An 18,367-nucleotide genomic window follows, 5' to 3' on the forward strand; every position below is an offset into this window, starting at 1 on the left:
GCCGTCGCCGCCGCGGCCGCCGCCGCCGTCGCCGCCATTTTCCCAGAGCAAGAGGCAGTGACACTGAGCGGGCGCAGGGGGCCGAATCGGAGACCGTACCTGAGCTCGGGAGCGGCAACAGAAGGGGCATAGACACTCTGAGCAGCCTCGCCGTCGCCTCTGCGTTCCTGTTGACTGGCTGAGTGCCCCCTCCCCTACTCCTCGGTTGCTGAAGAGGCTGCGCGCTGCTGTCTGGGGAGGGGGTGTGTGGAGCCGGGTCCTGTGTCCGCAGTGGCTGCTGTCGGGTGGTCGTCTGATTGTGGAGGTGTGGAGAGACTCCTTCGTGGTCGAACAAATAACGGGGTTCGGGTCTCTGGTGTGTGAACAGCACAGGTCAGTGCCTGTCGTCTCTGGGAGTTCATGGGGCTTGCGGGGTGAAGGGACGTGTGTTTCCAGGGGGAAGGGGCCTTCTCATCTTTATCCTTTCGGAGTGGGGGGGTCGACGTTGACTCTCAAATGTCTTGGTGGGGGCAAGACTTTGCTTGTTTGAGTAGAATTAATTTATCCTTTCTCTTTCCTCTCCTTAGAAAGGGAGCATTATGGCGGGTTTTAGGGTTGGGGAAGGAGAAACTGGCAGTTAAACCCCCTTGAGAGTGGGAGTTAGGGAGGGGGTGTACTCCTCCTTGGCAGCAGGTTAAGGCTGCTGGGGTGAGGAGGGAGGCTTGTGACTATTAGGGTTTGTGTCGAAGTGGTCCTGGGAGCTGCCAGCCCTCCCTTCCCTCCACCGCATCTTGTTCAGGTGCTAAAAAAAAACGTCTAGGCCTCATTTTCTTTTTCCACTTATTCACTGGCAGCCTCCGGTATAATTTTATCATCAGTACGAAGGGGGTTAGGAGAACGCCCTGGGTCTCTATCTCCCTTTGTGGGAGAACGAGACGGCTTCTCATCCTCTCCGGGAGAAGGTAAACCCGCCCCTGAGGTGGTCACCCCAGTACCCAGCCTTCTCAGTCTCCTCCCCCACTCCTCTTGTATTATCGCTGTCCTTTACTGTACCGGAGCCTTAGAATCCACAATATGGCACATTTCAGAAAAGCTTATTTTGACCAAGGGATTGGCACAAACACTGGGCAGCAGACACAGAAGAGAAACAAACGGTTCACTGTACTAAACGGGGGAGGAGGGAGAGAAAAAACAATCCGGAGTGCTCTCTTCCACTGCCCTTAGTTTCGTAGAGATCCGTTCTTGCTGAACTGTCTTAAAAATGATACCATTTAAAGTCAAAGAGAAATCGCTGGAGTTAGCTTTAGAGTAAAGCCCTTTTTTTCTAATTGACCCTTTTTAGTGATGTGAATAATGCAAAGTGTTTGGAGTTCTGGAGACCTTGGAGAGAATTAGGTGAGGTGCATTCAGTTCTAGGCTGGAGCTATCAATACCTAATTGGAAAGTAGTCCGTTTTTCCCTTTAATTTCCAAGATGGGGAGTAAAAAGTGAAATATCCCTCTTTTGTCCTTTACAGATTCTAAAAATGGCGGCCCCAGGCTGATGTTGTGGTAATCTAATCAGCTCGGGTCCTCCACACCCCATGCAGTGCGTTTGTCTGCAGCATATTACAGGCTTATTATGTTTACATGGAAAGACTGGGCTTTTTTCCTTCCTTAAACCGTTTACAAAAATGTGTTGATTTTACTGCAAATTGCAATGCTGTGTTTTAGTTTATTGATTTTATTGGTTTTTCCTGAGAGGCAAATAAAATGACACCACTTTGGGAAAAAATAACACTCAGGTAGTCTTAGAAATTTCAATAGTGAGGCTAGGTACTCTTAAACATTAAAAAAAAATTTCAGGGGCAAATAATAGTTTTTGTTTAGTTTAATGCAAGCATCTTTTAGTCAGTATACCAAAGTACATTTTAAAATGTTTAGTAAGTGTGTAAGGGCAACCTATTTTGTATGACTAGACATTTTAATCTAGAGTGAAATTGTTTCTCATCCATCTCTTGACCAATTTTGTGAATTTCAGCTTTTGTACTCTCTCACATTAATTTTTAGGGAGCTGTACAAACAAGCCTAAACCTGTTACTTCACAGGGTGTGGAGATGCTTGTTTTCCTCACTATTAAATTTTGCATTCATTTTCTGCATATACTCCTTATGAATTTTGTAAGTTAATTGTGTATTTGTTTGATAAAATGAAGCTCCATGCTTTGCTGCCTTTTTAATCTTGTTATATGGAATACTATCATAACATAATTATGTAGGTAAAGGTTTTAGTTCTTCATCCCCCTCACCCTCGGCCACATGCCCATTTATCTATTATGGGATGTGGAATTTAGTCAGTTTTAATTGACTTTAAGTAAAATCCACACCATAATAGGGTCTTGAATTCACTTTGTGCTAATTTCAGCATCTTATAGATTGAGGCAGAAAATAAAATGTTATTGTTTAACTATATTTTTAAAACTGTGAATGATGATTTCATCTCTTTAGTGGGAGGTTGATCTTTTTGGCCTGAACATAAGCAGAGAAATATGAGTGAGCAATTAATGGCATTTAATAACCATTCTCATTGTGAAGCAACTGAAAGATGAGTGCCTTTCAATCCAGCAGTACTTAAAAAGATTGGAGAGTATACACCCTTTCATGATTCTCTTATTCTATTGTAAATTACGCTGTAAAATATTTACAGTGGAATAAGAGAATCATGAAGTTCATTATATGAACTAGATTCACAAGTTTCTATGCTGTAAGATAATTGTAGAGATAACTGGCACAGGGAGTTTTATCTTGGAAGACTAAGCTCATAACCTTACTTAGAGTCTCTGAAATATTTTATTATAAAGTGAAATGTTGAGTTGTGTTGGGATTTGTAATATGCTGACTGATCATGTAAGTCCAGATCCTTGACTATTGTGTTAAGATTGTGCATTTTAAAGACTTAAGTGGTTAAAAACTGTGGTTAAGAAGGTTGGTACTTTAAATTTACTATCTAATATGGGAAATTTGGTTAATGTAGCCTTAGAAGGAAACACTGTGTATACCATGTTTTTCTTGATAGTGACCTTGGTCAGGTCTAGACACATAAAGCATTTGGACTCAGGCTTCAAACAACATCAAGTTAGAAATTGTAAGAAAAGCTGCTTTCACTCTACTAGTTTTCTTCATACTCGCTTGTTTCATTGCTTTGGTTTTGTTTCTTTTTGTTTTAAAGTTTTGGATCCTGTAAAATGAGACTTTTTTTTTTTTTAGTATATTGCACTTTAATTTAAATGGTTACTTTATAAAATGGCTATAAATGTTTGTTTTTTATTAATGTACAGTTGATTATGTTTTATGTTAGGATTGTGGAGGTAAATTTTTTAATGGGGTAGGCATTAATTTGTTGCCAGAGTTTTGAAATGTTTGGACCCTTGGGGGAAAACTAGTCAAATGGTCTTTGTTCTTAAGATAGCTGAGTTTGAGGGATTAGTTATCTGTTTAAGTGGATTTACCGAAAATCACAATGTAATTGGAGAGTAAATCTTATTTTTAGAGACTACATTTTGATCATACTTCCCTTCTGTTGTCAGTATGAGTTATAGGATCCCTTTGATCTCAGTTTAAGTTTAGAACCTTTTATAGGGCTTCTCCATTTTTCTTCAGTTTTTCAGGTCTCTGGTAACTCTCCTACAATTTTGGCTTCTCTATCTTCCTCACAGCTTCTTGTCAGAGATTTTTTTTACCTTATATACCACAGTAAGTTCTAAGACTTCTTGGATCTAAAAATAAAGTGAGGAGAAAAGCCAATTAGTAAGTTAGGAGAAATTCTTCCCTGCATACATACCTTAGTGGTCTTATGAAAATTATAACTTCTTAAATTGGTTTCTTATTTCTAAGAATAATGTACCTATTTTCATGCATCAAATTCTTAAACCTGGTTTTATTTTTAAAAGTGTATTATGTACATCCTAAATCTCTGCTTTTCTGGAAGTTACTACTGGGAATTAAATGTGTACTGCCATTGTGTCTTTGAAATGTATAAAACCAATTGTACTTTGAAGAGCTATCAAAAACTGCTTAAGAAATACTACAATGGAATTTTCATAGAAGACGCTATATTTATTTTTTAAAATATTTTAATAATGTGTAGTAACTTTTTTAGCAGATGGTAGGCACCCAATTTTTTGTTGAATTTAAAGGTTTTGTTTAAGTGAACACACTTACATCTCAAACATTCATGGTGATCGGGAACTATTTTAAATACTTGTATCCAGTGAGACTTACTTTTTAATGTTGAATATAGAATTATTTTTACATTATAGTAAAATTGTTTTTGTTCACTGGCAAAATAAAAAAGATACTATTAGAGATGTTGCTGTATAAATGTTAGCTGGCTTTTAGGCTGGGTTTAATATTGCAGTGGCTCACTGTCTCTTTTCTAACTTACACAAGTTGGGGGAGTACACAGAGACTACACTTTCTATTAATATTGAAAGGATAATATTTTTGTATTACCTAAAAATTTATTTAATATGAAAGAGTAATATTAGTGGTTGAAATTGTTTTTAAGTGCAGTAAATTTGAAGTAAATGGTATTTGACTATAAAAAATTGCTATTGCAATCAGTGAGTATTTTATAAAGAGATAGGAATTAACCAAAATAAATCTTTTTGTTATTGTGAACACTTACGCTAAATGCTACATTAAAAATCAAATGCTGGTGACTCAGGCTAAGTTAAATTTATTTGTGTCTTTAAGGATATGAAAAGATTTTTATTAATCATTGGTAACTTGTGCTTTCTTAAATCAGAGTCAAGAGAACAGTGGTCTTATGTTTCTCTTAATATGAAATCAGTTTTTTTCCCTTATGTATAGCTCAAAAATCAAATTTTATTCTTAGGAGTTTAGGAAAGCCATTTTTGTATTTTAGGTGAATTTTACAACGTCATCAAAAATCTGATTTGATTATTTACCTAAACTGTTGTGATGTTGGTAAATGCAACAGGTCAGTCACAGATTACTTTTAATTAAATATTTATTTTTGCACTTTAAAACTGTCTCAAAATGTGAAATCTAGGTTTAAGAAAGGACCTGTATACAGATCAACATAAGAAACAGTGATTGTGCAGCTTTCTTTATTCTAGTTATACAACTGAAGAAGAGTTTTCTAGCAACTCTTAGATGATTGCTCAATTTAGAGTTAATCCAAAGTAATAAACATTCTTGGTCCTGAAGTTTGTTATTGAGAGAGATAATAATGTTGAGTAACCACACCTGTGTTATATAGCCTATGTGGTTGCAGCATTTAAGGTCTGCGCTTGTGGCAGAAAGCAAGGTAATATAACAGTGGGACTGAGTTAGTTTTGGTTAGTAGTATCTATAATGTAATTTTAAAGTTCAAGTTCACATAATTATGTTATCTAACATTTTATCTGAGACCAGAAACATTTTTAATTTTTTAAATCTGTGTTGACTTTTGTTTTCAAAGGATATTGAAAACATAATTCTTACTTAAAGACTTAAATAGAATTTACCCAGATTTCCATTTTTTCCACTGTTGGTCTAAGAATAAGGTGAAGCCTAGTGTCTGCTTTTCAGCAAAAATTGAGGAATGTGATTAGAAGAAGTAACTGTTATCACTTGTATGATATGGTCAGGAAAATAGTTTCGTTTTTTTAGAAGTTCACACATCAGGAGACTTTTTATGACAAGAATATAATCTTCTAATATATATACTTTTTAATTTATTTTTTTTTAGAGAAGGGAAGGGAGAGAGAAAAAAGGAGAGAAACATCTATCAGTTGCCTCGTGCACGCCCCCAAGTGGGGACCTGGCCTGCAACCCATGCATGTGCTGTGACCCAGAATTGAACCAGTGACCTTTTGGTTCTCAGGCCAGTGCTCAATCCACTGAACCACACCAGCCAGTGTTTCTAATATGTTCTTATTTCACAGACTAATGATAACATTTGATAGTTTCTATTTTTGAGTTTACAGAGAGACCTTGAATTGCTCTTACCCAGTTTTGTATGTTGTTTAAAGAAAGACAGAGTTCAGGAATTTGAAAACCCATTTCCTCTTTAACGATGTGCCAAAAGATGGTAAGATTCTTGATGTGACTTGATGTGAATGATTTAGGACTGTGCTTCAGTAGCTGTAAATTGATGGGGGAGTGGGGTGTGGTGTCTGAGGTTAGTCTGTTAGTCTGATACATAGTAACTCTTCTCCAGAAAATAACATTGTTTCTTTTGGAATTACTTATGTTTCTGCTTCTCTTTAAAGGAAAGTGTATAATTGGTTGAATTGACACAGCCTTGTAACATCTTATCATTAAACCCCTACAAAAACAATATTTGTTTTTCCTGAATTTATTGTGATGACATTGGTTAATGAAATTATGTAGACTTCAGGTGTACAATTTTGTAATTCATCATCTGTATATTGTGTTGTGTGGTCACTACCCCAAGTCAAGTCTCCTTCAATCACCATTTATCCCCCAGCTATACAAAGACAGAAAATTAATTTAGGTACTATTTGTTTGGCACCATTTATTTCTGTTTCTCAAAAGCCTGTTGTTACAGGGTTTGTTTGGCTACAAGCAATAAATCAGCTCCAACTAGTTTAAGATTAGTTATAAAATTATAGGGAAATCTCACAGAATTTATTTGAAGAAAGTACAGTCGGGCCTCAAGAATTGGCAAAGTATCAGAGAGCCACTCATTATTCTCCATCTTGATCCTTCTAATTAGCTATGACTAGTTGGGATAGGGTATGTATTTATGTTTGTGTGTGCGTATGTGTGTGTGGAGGGTGGGTTGTTTCCTTGGATGGACAGCAAGAGAATGACAGTTCTAATTCATCTGAAAATTAATGCCTTTTTTCACAGATGTACTTGGGAGGGGCTCCAAAACTAACTAGAATCAAACTGATGATTCTGTTTCTATAAAAATATACATATATATGTTGAGGAATGCTTTTAAAATAACGCTTTTTTGTTTTAATTTTTTTATTTTGAAATAATTTTAAACTTACATAAAAGTTACATAGATATAGTACAAAATTTCCCTTATCCCCTTAACCCATATCCCCTTTTTTTAACATTTTGTCACACTTGCTTTATTATTCTCTCTGTGCATAAATATTAACAAATTTGAGCCATTTGAGAGTAGATTGCATATTATCATGCCCTCTCATAGCCCTTAATAAGTTTAATATGCATTTCATAAGAACAAATATTTTAGGTAACCAGAGTGGTTAAATTCAGGAAATTTAGCATTGATGTAACACATTAAATTAGTCTGTTGTCCATAGTCCATTTTCATCAATTGTACCAATTATGCCCTTTATTAGCATTTTTTTTTTTCTGGTACACTAGCTACTCCAGGATCACAGATTGCATTTAGTTCTGAGGTCTCTTTAATCTCCTTTAATCTGGAAGAGTTCCTTAGCCTTTCTTTGTCTTTTGTGATAGTGGCAGGATAGCTGTTTATACAGTGCCTCTCATTTTGTGTTTGTGTAAGATTTCTTCATGATTAAATTCAGATTTTGCATTTTTGGCTGGAATACTAGTAATATATGTGTTTTTGTCATCTGGAGGCACTTGATTTCTTTTACTCCTTACCCGTATGTTCATTTTGATTGCTTGGTTAAGGGTTAAGTAGTTTCTCCATTGTATAGTTAGTGTTTCTTATTTTGCCATTATTAAGTAATTTGTGGGGAGATAGTTTGAGATTGTTTAAATATTCCATTCCTTGTCAGACCTTTCTCTCTGAGATTTAGTGTCTATTGATTCTTTTCTGAATAAGGTTTTGCTGTGGTGGTTGCAGATATACCAGCATTTTTAGCAGTGGTTTGTTTCTGAGTAATTGGGATTGTGGGAGTTTTATTTTTTTTTTCTCTTCTGCTTTTTTAGTAATGCAAGTGGGTCACTTTTGTAATTACAACAAATAAAAGAAATTGTGAGGAGGAAAAGTATAGATAATTTAGATAGTATTTCTGCACAGTTGTCTATTTAAATTGGATTTAAAATAATTTCTTGAATGCTGGTCTGATTTGAAATCCAGAACACAGAAATTAAGTATCAATACTTAGATTGTTAAATTATTATGTTTTTAATGGTGTAGCTCCAATTCCTCATTTAGTTTTTAGAATTATTGCTAAATGAGCCCTGAGTTACACTTGCTTAGGTTTATGATTTGCTACTAATGCTAGCAGTTTGATTTCTAAGACAAAGCTGAAAATATGTATTTTAATTATTGTGCTATTCCCCTTCCTCCATTAAAGCAATTCTTGACATAAATTATTTTGAAGTATTTTTTCTGAAATGATTGAGACAGGCTCTTTATATATATGTGCAAGTCATTTCTTTTTAAAAAGGGGTTGGTGAGATGCTACATTGAATACAGCAGAGCATCAGACATCTATAACTCGTAGGACAAAGTAGTATATATATTTTTGAAACTTGTAATTAAAGAAATACATACCCATTGTAGAAAAGTTGAGAAGGGCAAGAAAGAGACAAGAAACAGGGAAAACACTTGTTTAGACTTTAATTACATTATAATAATACTTTTATCAATGTAGCATATTTCCTTTCAGTGATAGCAAAATGTTAGTAGTGAATTTGGATGATAATTTGAATTTCATACTGATTCAGGCCCTGGGTAACATAGAATGAAAATTATTAATTTAATTTGTTTGGAGTTTTCAGAGACTGAGAAGAAAATTTTGAGAATCCCGAATACTTGCAGAGTAGAGATTATTATGGTCTCTAAAATTTAAAATGTTCTTGTGAGAAAATGAAGATAAAGCATATTTCAGAATAGTGAGTGTTATTGAGAGGACACAGCAGATTCTTAGCATTTTATAGGTGTTTAATTGGCTTAAAAATTAGTTGAATCAACTGTATTTGTCTTAGGAGAATAAAAGTTCAGTTTGTAGCACTACCAAATCCCATCGTTTCCTTCGTCTTCTTTTTTTTTTTTTTTTTTTAATGTATTGCTTGAGCCCTGGCTGCTGTGACTCAGTGGATTGAGTGCTGGCCTGCAAACCAAAGAGTACCTGGTTAGATTCTCGGTCTAGGGCACATGCCTGGGTTACGGGGCAGGTCCCCAGTGGGGGGCATGCGAGAGGCAGCCACACATTGATGTTTCTCTCCATCTCTTTCTCCCTCCTTTCTCCTCTCTAGAAGTAAATAAAATATATTTTTTTAAAATAAATATATGTATACACACATATGTGGGAATCAGGCTCACTTTTCTAAAAACAACTACGGGTCTACAGCTGTAGATCTATCTTCTAATTATTACACATATTGTTTAATTCTCAAAACAACTCTATAGGGTAGACTCTATTATTATCTTCATTCTGTAGATCAAGAAACTAAGGCACAAAAAGATAAGTAACTTGCCCAAAAGTCATACATCAGTACAGCGTTTTTTGAGAACAGTCAAACCAAAGCAGTATGGCCCTAGAGTTTCTACTCTTAGGCTCCAGGCAATACTGCCTCTAAAAAGTACTGTTTGAATTATTTTAATTACTTTCATAATCTTAAGAAATGGGGGTGGGGGGTGTAAATAAGCATGTTCCAGTATGTCACTCCCCGAAGCTCATTTGTCAGTAGTTCTCCCAGAGTCCATATTCTTATCCTAGATTCAAGGCTCACCACAACTTGATCCCAATTTGTATTGCTGTAATTCCAATCCAAGACTTTTAACCAAATAACACATGGGTTCTGGAAAAACCAACATTTCATCTTGAATTGGAATGTACAGAAGCACTAAATATAGAAGGTCTGTCACATGATACTGTACAAAGACCAGTCCCTTATTCAGAGGATCCAAAAATAGTGTCTTGACTTCTCAAGAGGGGAGTCAGCGTGGTTTCTTAGAAAAGGATAAAGCACCAAGTATCAGAACCTAAATTTTAATCCTTAATCAACTACAATCTAACTGTATGACCTTGGGAAATTTATTTAACCTCCCTTTCACAGGGTGAACCAAATCAATTGAGTGCAGGGTAGGCCGGCACTCAGTCCACTGAGACACAGCAGCTGGGGCTAAGATACATATTTATATATATAGTTGTTTATGGTTCTTTGTTAACTCTCTGACTTTGATGAACTCAGAGATTTCTAGTCCCTATTTTTTAATATATAAATTCAGATTTCTCTTTTTAATCTAAAACAGAATGGATCCTATGATATTCTGTAACTCTTTATTCATTTAGTATTTTGGAAATCTAAAAGTTCTCTTTTAGAATCAGACTCTGGTTTGTCCAGTGGGTTTTATAGGACCAGACCTAGTTGAAATGACAGATTTCCTGTCCCCAGAATTTAACAGATACATTGAAGTGTCAAATCTAGTAACCTTTGTTATCTTATGAGATTTAAAGATATTTATTTATTTTTAGAGAGAGGAGAAGGAAGGGAGAAAGAGAGGAAGAAAAACATTGGTGTGAGAGAGAGACATTGATCAGTTGCCTCTCGTATGTGCCCAGACTGGCTTTGTGGACCTTTGCTTTGTGGACTGGGCTCAACCAGCTGAGTCACACCAGTCAGAGCTCTCATGAGATTTAAATTGTTCCCTTCTGCTGGGAATTATACCCTAAGAATCCTGAAACACCAATTCAGAAGAACTTATGCACCCCAATGTTCATAGCAACGTTATTTCCAATAGCCAAGTGCTGGAAACAGCCTAAGTGCTCATCCCCAAATGAGTGGATCAAAAAACTGTGGTACATTTACACAATGGAATTCTATGCAGTAGAAAGAAAGAAGGAACTCCTACCCTTCTCGACAGCATGGATGGAAATGGAGAGCATTATGCTAAGTGAAATAAGCCAGGCAGTGAAAGACAAATACCATATGATCTCACCTATTAGTGGAACCTAATGAACAAAATGAGTGAGCAAAATAGAATCAGAGAGATAGAAATAAAGAACAAACTGACAGTGATGGGGGTCGAGTAGGGAGAATCTGGGGAAAGAAAGGGAGTGATCATGTCAAGGAACCTGTATAAAGGACCCATGGACAAAGACAATGGCAGGCAGGGGTGGGGGAGGATTGAATATAGGAGGGGAGAGTGGGCAGGGCAGGGGAGAGCAATGGGGGGAAAATTGGGATAACTGTAATTGAACAATAATAAAAAATTTTGCTTAATTGTTCTTTTCTTTTGGGCCAGTCTAATTCTGATATTAAAGTAGATTCATTAAGTGGCAAATAGTTAAATGCCTTCTATGTGAAGTATCATGGTAGCTACTAATTTGGCTTGCTGACCTTGCACATATTTCCTAAGGGAAGTAACTGGTAGTTGTGTTGGCTAATATCCCTGGATCAGTTTGTGGAGTTTTTAAATTTTAGTCTCTAATTGTTTGGTATATTGTAATCTATTTGGTTTATGTTAATAGTAACCTATTAGTTATACATCAATGCAATAACTGCTTGAGTTTTGAATTGCACGTTAAAACTGACAGATTTTTTTAACCACTGGTTTATATTTTGACACTTTATTTTGAAACAGCTATTAGGTACATAATTTCCACAATTGAATCATCTACTTCACCCTATAACAAGCACTATGATATGTATATATTACCTCTAAAGCTTAGAACATAGTGGCTAAGATCCCACCAAATTTGAGAAGGAAAAGAAAAGAGGGAAAGAAACATGGATGTGAGAGAGACACACTGATTGGTTGCCCCTCATATGCATGCTAACTGGGACTGAACCCTCAACACAAGCATGTGTCCTGACAGGGAACCGAACCTTTCGGTTCACAGGATGGTGCTCCAACCAACTGAGCCACCCTGGCCAGGGTTCTGGCAAACATTTTTAATAAATTACATCCTATATATGGCTGGGCATAGGAAATCAAACAGAAATGAATGTTTAAATTCAAGATGAATGGAGAGTAATAATGGGCAGGATTGATCCTTGTGGGATAACCACAGCTTGGGATAATAAGGGAAAGAGAAGCAATTAGGAAGGAAAAAGGGTTCCAGAAGGAAATCAATCACTAACATTCTTCAGTGGCAGGTGTTTTATATTGTTTTGTTTTTAATATATGTTCATGTTCATCTAAAAGGGGAAGAGGGAGATTGAATGTGTTAAAGGGTATGTTTTAATCAAGATCAACTTAGGTGGTATCTTAGACACGGGGTTCTAGGCTTTAGAGCTAATATACGGGGTCTGGCAGAAGTAATGCCTGCTTGAGTGTGGTTGGTAGGGTAATATGGGCGTAATAATTTATAGTTTTAATTTGAATATTTCACCTAATATGTCATATCATGTGCTTCAGTGTGATATTGTTGTGTTACAGATTTACATGCTTATGATTTTGTAATAAAAGATTTTGTAATAAAAAAGGGACGTTATTTGTGCTAAACCCTGTATAACTATTTTAGTGCTTGCTCTTGGGTGAAGTAGATGATTTAATTGTGGCAACTATGCATCTAACAGCTGTTTCAAAATAAGGTGTCAAAATATAAACCAGCGATTAAAAATTATACATTATTTAGGAGGTTACAAAGGGAAGAGATTAGTGTGGAGTAAGTTTTATAGCTGGAACAGTTTTTTGAGTAACCCGGTCAGATTTTTGTTTATAGATTAGGAAACAGTCCTCAGGAGGTTCATCTACTACAGACCTCAAAAGCTAGTTTTGTGGCAGTGATGTTTAAGTTGGGATGTCAAGAAGGCTTCAAGGAAGCATTGGAACTTAAGTGATCCTTGCAAGTTTAATAAGATACTTATTTATTGGGTGGGATGGATATAAATAAAGAAAAATAACTTTAGAAAGTTTGAGCAAGGATATACCAACAACAGGAAAGAAACTGGCATAATCAAAGGATTTATATATTTTAATATTAATATGGAATTAAGCTAACATTGTAAGTTCCCAGATTAGGAACTTGACTGTAAGTACTGAGAGATACTAAGCTTTTTTGAAGAGGGCAAAGTTAGGAAACTAGTGGGTTTTGAAGTATATTCTGTTCAGTGTTTAAACAGTTGTAAAATAGAGCACTGAAGTGAATGTCCACCTTCACCACCATCCCCCGCCTTTTTTTTAGATAAGACATCCAGGTCACAGCCCAGACCTACTAAATCAGTATCTCTGGGGTGATGACTAGGAATATGTCATTTTTAACTGTGAACCTCATATATATGAGGTATATGAAAAGGTAAATGAAAAGTAGCAGTCTGTGGATCTGTGTTTGAGAACCACTGGTTTAAAGGTCAAGTTAGATTACAGAGGGACCACTTAGAAAATTATTCTGATAGCCTCGGTCTGAGGTGAAATGTAGATGGATCAGAAAGATTTGTTTAAGCTCTATTAGATTTGATGCACATTGTTTTCAGATAGGGAAAGAAAAGAAGACTCAAGTTCTCTAGTCTAAAAGAAATGATTCAAAATAGTTACAGAAGAAATAGATAATTTTGGAGTGTGAGTAGTATATTATTTTACTTGAGATTAGAATAAAGAATGAGACAAAATTATTACCAACTTTGTTTCAGTCAAAAAGGATGCCTTACCTGGCAGCATACATATTTGAATGCTAAAAAAAAGCAAGAATAAACCTCCTTATTAATAGTTTATATAAGAGCCCTGGCTGGTGTGGCTCAGTGGATTGAGTGCTGGCCTGTGAACCAAAGGGTTGCTGGTTCAAATCCCAGTCAGGGCACATTCCTGGGTTGCGGGCCAGGTCCCCAATAGGAAGTATGTGAGAGACAACCACACATTGATTTTTCTTTCCCTCTTTCTCCCTCCCATCCCCTCTCTGTAAAAATAAGTAAAATCTTTTAAAAAATAGTCTATATAAGAGATATGTGACTAAAAGATAAATGCAGGAATTTTGTTGTTGTTATGTTTGATTTTTAATTACAACAGACTTAACACTACTTTTTGGAAGAGTATTGTTTTCTTCCAGTGATTTTTTCATACTTTTCTCCAGAAAGCTGTAGGCTTTTCATGGAACTTAACTGTTATGTGGAAGATGTGCAAGCAGGAACATACTCTTACCACCCTCTTTAACGATAGGCAGAAAAATATGTCATAGTAAATATGAGGTACAAATGCCTACTGTACCTATTAGCAGATATCACTAATCACTTGTGGCCTTCACTCATTGTATCTGGCTTTGGTCTTCTTAAAATATCAAGTTGACACAAGCAATCATTGGGAAAAGCATAGAAGATTAAACTATTTTTTCATTCTAGAATCAAAATAGATGCTTAGATTTCTGTATACGATATCATTTGTAGGGAAGTTTCTATGAGTAGTCAAAAAAGTTTGAAAGTCACCATTGTAATGTAATTTATAAAATTAAATTTGTAATTTTGAGGTAATTTTAGATTTCACGTGCAGTTATAAGGTATAATACAGAGAAACTCTGTGTATATACTTTGTCCAGTTCCCTCAACAGTAACATCTTGTAAAAACAAACACAGATTCATGACCAGAATATTTTTTTTGCCCAGATATTTTATTTTTTATTGTATTTATTGGCATGACATTCGTTCATAAAACCATACAGGTTTCAAGTGTACAACTCAACAAGACATCTGCACACTGCATTGTGTGCCTGTCAGTCAAAAGAAAGTCTCTTTTTGTCCCCATTTATCCCCTTTGCCCACTTCCATCTACCCTCACCCTGCTTTCCCTCTGGCTGTCACCACACTGTTGTCCGTGTCTGTATTCATATACACATATATATATATTTTTTTGCCTAATTCCTTCATCATCTTTTATCCAGCCCCCAAACCCCACCCTTGACAGCTGTCAGTCTATTTCATGTATCCATGCCTCTGTTTCTGTTTTGTTTGCATGACCAGAATATTGACATTGATAACGACCCACCCATTTTTGTTCAGATTTCCCCACTTAACTTTTACTTGGGTGTATGTGTGTATTTATCACATGTGTGGGTTCCTGTATCTACCACCACAGTTAAGATATAAAACAGTTCCATCACCACAAGGATCTCTGGTGTTGCCCTCTTATAATTACATTAATCTGTTCTTCTTTTCTATAATTTGTCATTGAAGAATGGTATATACATGGAATCATGTATAGTATGTGACCTTTTGGGATTGGCTTTTTTTTTTTCCCCACTGAGCATAATTTCTTTGAGATTTATCTGAGCTGTTGTGTGTACCAGTTGTTTGTTCCCTTGTGTTGCTAAGTAGTGTTCTTATTTTCCCCTTTGGTAGTTACCACATAGAATATGGAGCTTCAGAAGTTTCCTTTTAAATATATAGAACATGCTATCTCTCATTTTTCTTGTTAATTTCCCTGACCCTGTTTTCTCCTACTATCTCAATCCCCAACTCTTCCAGGACTGCCGAGAGTACAATTTAAAACTTACTCATGTAGATAACAGTATTTCCTTTTACCTGAAATTTTAGAATCCATTAGTTGTGTGGTGTTACACCTTACAGTGCTCCCTACTTTTTTCTGTAAAAGTAAATTTTATATGATTATTATAAGTTTGAAAATTCTTTTTCTTTTGCAGTTGTATAGTGAGCAGTATATTTCTAAGATACATAGTTGTGGGCAATATGGCAAGTAAAAAATGGAAATAGGTAACTTTTTTCTTTCTTTTTTTTAAATCCTCATCTGAGGATATGTTTATTGATTTTTTTAGAGAGAGAGAAAGAGAGAGAGAGAAACATTAATGTGAGAGAGAAACATTGATTGGTTGCCTCCTGTATGTGCCCTGACTGGGAATTGAACCCGCAGCCTTTTAGTGTACGGGACAACCCTCCACCCAACTGAGCCACCCAGCCAGGGCAATAGGTAACTGTTTTAGAATGAAATCACTTTTGTTAGTTTTATTCTTTGGTACATACAAAGACTAAACTCATTCAACAGTTTTGCATGCATAGGAAAAAGAAATTGTACATTTATACCTGTAAAATCTGATCTAACCAGATTTTAACCACTGAATTGCCACTTGCATGAAAGTCCACATTTTACTAGATTTTACAATAGATTTTAATGATCCCCAACACTTTGGTACATGACAGATATTAATAAAAAATAATAGTAATGGTGCATAAAAAACTGGATAGTATTGATATTAATTATTTTAATTTGGCATTGTGATGGAGTATTCCAGTACTTTAACTAGTTGCAGAATTAGGGTTTAGAATAGCTTCCCCAAAACCCTGGTAGAAAGATAACCCCTTAAATAATGCCAAAGAAATAGTTCACTGTATCATATTCATAAATATATATTTTGAATTAATGGACTTTATTTTTTAGAGCAATTTGAGGTTCACCTCAGAACTGAGTGGAAAGTACAGAGTTCCCACATGCCTCCTCCCCACACACAGGCACAGCCTTGCCCACCATCAACATTTTTCATCATTATGGTACATTTGTCATATTCAGTGAACCAACATTGGCACATCCTTATCAACCAAAGTGTGTGGTTTTACATTATGGTTCACTCCTTCTGTTCATGTATTTTTTTTTAAGGTCATTATTCTTGATACTTTACTTTGATTCTAATATCAAATCTGTAGTGAGCTAAAGATATAGTAAACTGGGCTACTAGGTAAACTAGTATGGAGTTCCAGAAACTACTGGCTGATTTAGGAAAGTGCATCCTTCATTCTTGACTATATAGGGATGGTTTGGTGCTCATTGGGTATTATCATAAGGAGTGTCATTGGTTTATTTATTTATATTTAATATTTATTATATGTTTTTCCATTACCATTTAGCCCCCTTATAATCCTCTCCCACCATTAGTCACCACACTGTTGTCCCATGTCTTGAGTCCTTTTTCCACTTTGCTCATTGGTTTATTCTTTAAAGAGTTTAATCTTATCAAGTCAATCCGTTTTGGCAAAAAAATCTGTAAAAAGGGTTTCAGGGTCTGTATGACCTTTAGATACTGTATTTTGTCATGTATAATTCATTCCCAAGTTTTTGGCCCAAACTTTCAGGAAAAAATTTTTTTGTTTTAATTTTTTAATTCAACTTTTTATTTGTATTTAGAAACAACACAGATTATTGTATTCCAGGGTATTATTTTGCATATGGACATCATCGTTGCTTTCTAGAGTTACACTTTTAATGCATAACCATAAAGAATTAAAAACATTTATATGGGTATGGAATTAGTACTACCCATGTATAATACACATCCTTAAAATTTCCCCTCAAAAATTTGGGCAAAAATGTGCACATTGGGGAGAACCAAGATGGAGGCGTAGATAGACACACTGTGCCTCCTTGCACAACCAAAAGAAGGACAACAACAATTTAAAAACAAAAAAACAACCAGAACTGACAGAAAATCGAATGGCAAGGAAGTCCGACACCAAGTAGATAAAAAAGAAACATTCATCCAGACCAGTAGGAGGGGCGGAGACGGGCACCTGGGGCAGAGAGGACTTGGGTTGCTGTGGCTGGACGGAGCTTGGCGAAGTGTGGGACTAACGGGGCAGGCAGTCTGACCACTAGCAGACCCTGCAACCCCACATTCGTGCATAGATAAACGGGGACTAACAGCAGGAGAGCGAAGCAGACCACGCAACCCAGGGCTCCAGGGCTCCAGTGTGGGGAAATAAAGCCTCAAACCTCTGATTAAAAACACCCGTGGGGGTTGGGGTGGCAGCAGGAGAAACTCCCAGCCTCACAGGAGAGGTCGTTGGAGAGACCCACAGGGGCCTAGAGCATGCACAAGCCCAACCACTCGGGAACCAGCACCAGAGGGGCCCAATTTGATTGTGGGTAGCAGAGGGAGTGACTGAAATCCGGTGGAGAGTGGAGCAAGCGCCATTGTTTCCTCTTGGCCCCTCCCCCACGTACAGCATCACAGCGATCAGCGTTACCCCACCCCGGTGAACACCTAAGGCTCTGCCCCTTTATGTAACAGGTGCGCCAAGACAAAAAAAATGGCCCAAATGACAGAACACCTCAAAGCTCCAGAAATAATTCTACTAAGCAGTGAACAGATAGCCAACCTATCAGATGCACAGTTCAAAACACAGGTAATTTGGACGCTCACAGAATTGGTTGAAATTGGTCGAAAACGATGAAAAAATGAAGACTATGCTAAGAGAGACAAAGGAAAATGTACAGGGAACCAATAGTGATGCGAAGGAAACTGGGACTCAAATCAATGGTGTGGACCAGAAGGAAGAAAGAAACATCGAACCAGAAAAGAATGAAGAAACAAGAATTCAAAAAAATGAGGAGAGGCTTAGGAACCTCCAGGACATCTTGAAACGTTCCAACATCCGAATTATAGGGGTGCCAGAAGGAGAAGAGGAAGAACAAAAAATTGAAAACTTATTTGAAAACATAATGAAGGAGAACTTCCCTACTTTGGCAAAGGAAATAGCCTTCCAGGAAGTCCAGGAAGCTCAGAGAGTCCCAAAGAAGCTGGACTCGAGGAACACCCCAAG

General features: G+C 36.5%; 1 protein-coding gene across 4 annotated transcripts in view; it reads left to right on the forward strand.

The window, feature by feature from the left end:
- KMT2E (lysine methyltransferase 2E (inactive)) overlaps positions 1 to 18,367 on the forward strand; it is an 89,914-nt gene continuing 71,547 nt past the window's right edge. For all 4 annotated transcript variants that reach the window (XM_024558675.4, XM_053926865.2, XM_071221679.1 and 1 more), the window contains exon 1: positions 1 to 372. The gene's annotated coding sequence lies outside the window, so the exon portion shown is untranslated. The remainder of the gene's footprint in view (positions 373 to 18,367) is intronic.

This window comes from Desmodus rotundus, chromosome 6 (genome assembly GCF_022682495.2).
Source record: "Desmodus rotundus isolate HL8 chromosome 6, HLdesRot8A.1, whole genome shotgun sequence".
In the NCBI taxonomy this organism is placed as follows: Eukaryota; Metazoa; Chordata; class Mammalia; order Chiroptera; family Phyllostomidae; genus Desmodus; species Desmodus rotundus.